Raw genomic sequence first — 5,749 nt, forward strand, 5'->3', positions numbered from 1 at the left:
CTCAGAAAGGCACAAGATGACACCATGATGAGAGGAGGCAACGTTCTTTCAGGTTCCAGCCATAACTTTGAAGTTGTGGCATGATAAAACCAAATATTTGAGTGACGAGTGGAAGATAGTTGGTTGGTTTGGTTAATAATTAGAAATAATTTAGAAACATGCATTGTATGGGAACACCTATCCTAAAGATCAGAGACAAGGAGAAAGTGTTCCCTTTCCTTAATAGGATAAGGTAACTCAAGTCCTCCTGACAAGTGACCGTATCCAAGTAGCTGGCTCAGCAAGAAATGGAACTCTTTATTTGGAGATCTTAGATAGGAAATTAATTTTCATTTTATAAGCTTCAAAAACTCCCTCTAATTAGGCAGTATGATTTCCATCAATTCTATTAATCTTTCATGGCACATAGACAAGAACCCTAAACATAGAAGGAAATAAAACCATATTAGAGCAACAGAAGGGGTTGACTAGGTGCAGAAGGTCATTAGAGAGAATCAGTTTTCCTGTAATTTACTGGAGAGCTCCAAAAATAACAAACAAATATCAATTTGGAACCAGATTCTTTCCTGCTTCTTCATGGCTTCCAGGGACCAGAAGACTGGACAAGGCCATCCAGAAGGTGGGATGCCTTAAATTTAGCGAAAGTAAGCATACTATACAGAAAGCCAAAACAATTAGTGAAGAAAAAGCCAATATGTAACACATGCTAATGAGTGAAAAAGTGAATTTATATATAGTACATCAAAGAGTTGGATCAAGTACAACACAGCCCGGGTGCAGGAGCCTCAGACATGATCACCAATAACTCAGGCTGGGAGGCAAGAGGTTTATACAGAAGGCAGTCATCTATTGCTCAAGAAGAGGGAGTCAATATTGAAGGAATTTTACATGTCCATTAGTTTCTTGATCTTAAAAAGCACAAAAGAAATTTGTGTATTACATAACTGTTTTCAGAAAGATGGAAGCTAGTCTTTCTTAAAAACTTCTCTTACCTGCTGTGCACCTGGGACTTCCCAGGTGGCACTGTGGTAAAGAACCCACCAGCCAATGCAAGAGACATAGGAAACTCGGGCTCCATCCCTGCATTGGGAAGATCCCCTGGAGGAGGGCATGGCAACCCACTCCAGTAATCTTGCCTGGAGAATTCCATGGACAGTGGAGCCTGGCAGGTTATAGTCCATGGGGCTGCAAAGAGCTGGACACAACTGAAGTGACTTAGTATGCACACTGTATACCTGACACCAATACAACATTGTGAATCAACTATACTCCAATAAAATTAAATAAAAACAACTTCTATGAAAAGAGGAAATATCATACTTTAAGCTAATAATCAGATAGTCTCTTTATATGGTAAATAAAGGGGGAAACCAGGATGACCATCAGTGATTGAGCACGAAGTATGATTATGTTGGGGGAAGGGGTCACTGATACCTGTCCATGACCTACCATGATCTCCTCCTGCTCCCCTGACTGCTGACAGTGTTTGCAATATAACAGGTGACCATGCAACTAAGAGTAACAAATCCAGATCTATTTAAGTGAAAAAAATAATTACTCTTTTCTCTAAGAATTTCCTCTAACAGAAACATCACATGGGAAATTTCATACCACTAAGTCCAGGCCTCATGTTACATAACAAGATACAATCTTCATTGAGTTGTCTCTTAACCTATACTTTAGTGTCTCCATTCACAAAAAATTTATATTGTGTGGAGACTAGGAACATTTTAAAATAATTCCTTTACCCCATTAAGGTGAACATTAGAGGGGCATTGTTTTCCACTTAGAGTATGTTATAGACCCCCAGACATTAGAAGGTGTTTCTTGCCTTTTCTGTTTTCTGCCGCTAACTCAATTTCCTTGGGAGAGTCTACTTGTGTGTCATTATCATTCTGTTTTTCTGCTAGAGATTTCAGAGCATCTTTCCAGTATTTTCCTATCTGTCTCCAGGGCCTCCATCTGAAGCAGTGAGGATTCCTCTTCCTTGAACAACAGAGACGGTGCAGGACACATGAGTGAAAATTTCCCAGGGTCCTGTAGTGAGTCAATGTGAAATCAGGCTCTGACTCTTGGGCTCCAGACTCTCCACCTGGGCTTCTTGCCTCAGTGAGCAAGACTGTCCCATTTCTGATGGCCGTTTGGGCCTTTGGTGGAGCTGACCATGTGTTACTATTTGTTATGGGAAAGATACTGTTTCTATAGCATCAAACAGTGGCTTATAATAGAAGCATTACAGGAATGCTCAAGAACTGAGGAGACTGGAGGACATTCCACTGTGCTGGAATTTCTTGAACTAAGTTTTTGTCACACCCTATGCATACTGCAAATGTTTTCCTTAGTTTTAAGACCCTCAGCTTCCAGAGGCTATCAGACACTTCTGATTAACTAATCCTTCACTCATCAGAATAGTTGTTATGCAAGATCCATTTTGCTGCCAAAGTATTTGGGGTGATATTTAAAAGCACATTTTGAAAGAATGCCCCTTTGAAGTTCTGAAATTGTCTTTTTGGCAAATAAGAATGGAATTTACATTCTAATTCAAATCTACATAGATAATTCATTAAGTTTATGTGGACTGTCATCTTGGATACCTTATCGTCCCTTTGGGAATATGATCTTTAATAATATTAACCAAAATATAAGCTGTCTAATCTACTGTCTGAAAAGAAAACAGTAAAAAAGTGTGCCCAGAACTCCCAAAGCATGTGGGTCAGTATAATATGTTTGTACATGAGCCTCTGAGTGCCAGCTTTCCAAGGCACCCTACCCCCTTGTTTGGAAGAAGAGAAAGCATGATCTTCATTTCAAGGAGTTTAAATTTGAATGAAGAGAAAGACACTCACTATAAGTTAATAGAAGCTGAACTGAGAACAAAGTACCACAAAAGCAGAGAAGAGGAGAGATCATTTCATGGGAGACAAGAAAGGCTTCGTGGCTAAGACAGACTTTGAACTACCAGTGATTGGGGAAGTCAAACCGGGGAAGAGGGCCAGGGCTCTCCCTGCAAGGCTACCAAAGGAAATGCGGGATCATTCAGAAAACAGTTTGGTGAGACTGAAGCACAGCTTTTCAATCTCCATTGCACTGTCCAAAAATGCTCATAAAGCATTAAGGGGAGTGAATCAATCACAGAGTACGTACAAACTACAGAGATCTGTGTGGTCTTTTTATAGCCCCCATTTTACAGCTAATGAATTGAAGAACCTGTCACATAGTATGTGCAAAGGACAAACTGGATGGTGTAATTTAGGGCATGGTGACCTGACGGGCCCTGGGGATGATGGTTGGCATGTAGGTTAGCAGCAGATGGGGGCACACCCTTGATCTCCACACCATGCTCCTGAATCCATGCCTCCTTTATTTTCAATTCTAGAAATTTGCCTTTGCCTCCATATTTGGGAATAATTTGCTCTCTTATAAAGAGAGACCTAACTATCATTTGGAGAAGGCAATGGCAACCCACTCCAGTACTCTTGCTTGGAAAATCCCATGGATGGAGGAGCCTGGAAGGCTGCAGTCCATGGGGTCGCTGAGGGTTGGACATGACTGAGAGACTTCACTTTCCCTTTTCACTTTCATGCATTGGAGAAGGAAACGGCAGCCCACTCCAGTGTTCTTGCCTGGAGAATCCCAGGGACAGGGGTGCCTGGTAGGCTGCCGTCTATCTGATTGCACAGAGTCGGACACGACTGAAGCGACTTAGCAGCAGCAGCAACTATCATTTTGCCCAGAATTTGTAATCCACAATCAGTATGTTCTCTGCTGTTGTGGAATTATTAACTGACCATAGAGAAGCTATTATTATGGTGAATGTGATACTTAACATTTGTTGTTAAAAGAATGTGCCTCCTGATAAGTATGCAAGAATACCACTGAGGGCTGGGAAGACAGGCCTGGAAATATGTTTCCATTTTTATATAAAAATAAGACATAAATATACTTTGCTAACATAATGTTAAGCCTCTGGTTGTGCCCACTAGATCCTCATGACACTCTCCAAGTGTGGATGCAAGGCTGTAGGGAGAGCAGACAGGACCTCATTTTTTGCTATCATTGAGCCTTGCATTTATAATCTTATTATACTGAATTTACTTTATTATATTATCAAGTTTAAATGCGAGTATCTTTTAAAAATTCTGCAAAATCATAAATGGAATATATTTCTAATAGTGCAAACCTGAGTGAAAATCCTAGAAATGCACAGGGCCATGACTTTTCCTCCAAGCCCTTCTGCCACAGAGTGAAGTTAAAACATGACAGCATATTCTAATCTGATAAGAAATTGAACAGAATAGTTATAATTACCAAGAAAACATTTTAGATGAAAATTTACAAGACTTGTTGGTGAGGATAATCTGACTGTAAGAATATAGTGTACCTGGAGATATTATTAATAATAGTAGTAAGTAAATGTGGTTCATAAATATACACATATTAACATATATACTTAAAATGTTACAGACACTGACTAAGAGCATCTTCTTGCCTGTGTTAGTCACCAATATTAAAAGCATCCCACAGCGAGGACCTACTATATAGCCCAGGGAACTATCATCAATATTTTGTAATAACTTATAATGGAAAAGAATCTGAAAATAATGTATATTATATAGGAGTGTATAATATACATTACAAATTTATATAATATAAATATGTAAAACATTTTATATAAATATATAAGACTATGTTTATGTTATATATATTATATATTTATATCTAACTCACTTTACTGTACATCTGAAACATTAAAAATCAACTATGGTTCAATTAAAAAAAGAAGATTAAAAGCTTCCCCATTAGCCCTGTTCATTGAGTGATCCCTGCTTTTTCTTCCCATTATATTTTGATTTTGTTGAGCTTTAAGTGAGAGAAGTCCCTGTCACATTATATGTCACGTGCAAAGGTCATCTTCATTTATGTTATATAAAATACACCTTCAATCAGGATATTTTTTAATTTAATTTTTATTTCCTGTTAAAGTATAGTTGATTTACAATGTTGTGTTATTTTTCAGTGTACAGCAAAGTGATTCTGTTATACATATACATCAGTTCAGTTCAATTGATCAGTCGTGTCTGACTGTTTGAGACTCCATGGTCTGCTGCATGCCAGGCTTCCCTGTCCATCACCATCTCTCAGAGCTTGCTCAAACTCATATCCATCGAGTCAGTGACACCATCTAACCATCTCATCCTCTGTCGACCTCTTCTCCTTCTGCATTCAATCTTTCCTAGCATCAGGGTCTTTTCTAATAAGACAGTTCTTCTTAGAACTGATATATAAGATTAAATATGTAAGTGATATCATATGTTATTTGTCTTTGATTTACTTCATTAATGTGATAATCTCTGTGTCCATCCATGTTGCTGCCAATGGCATTATTTCATTTTTTCATGGCTGATTTTAGAAAAGGCAGAGGAACCAGAGATCAAATTGCCAGCATCCACTAGATCATGGAAAAAGCAAGAGAGTTCCAGAAACACATCTACTTCTGCTTTATTGTCTATGCCAAAGCCTTTGACTGTGTGGATCACAATAAACTGTGGAAAATTCTGAAAGAGATGGGAATACCAGACCACCTGACCTGCCTCTTGAGAAACCTATATGCAGGTCAGGAAGCAACAGTTAGAACCGGACATGGAACAACAGACTGGTTCCAAATAGGAAAAGGAGTACATCAAGGCTGTATATTGTCACCCTGCTTATTTAACTTCTATGAAGAGTACATCATGAGAAACGCTGGACC

Source organism: Capricornis sumatraensis, chromosome 5 (assembly GCF_032405125.1).
Source record: "Capricornis sumatraensis isolate serow.1 chromosome 5, serow.2, whole genome shotgun sequence".
In the NCBI taxonomy this organism is placed as follows: Eukaryota; Metazoa; Chordata; class Mammalia; order Artiodactyla; family Bovidae; genus Capricornis; species Capricornis sumatraensis.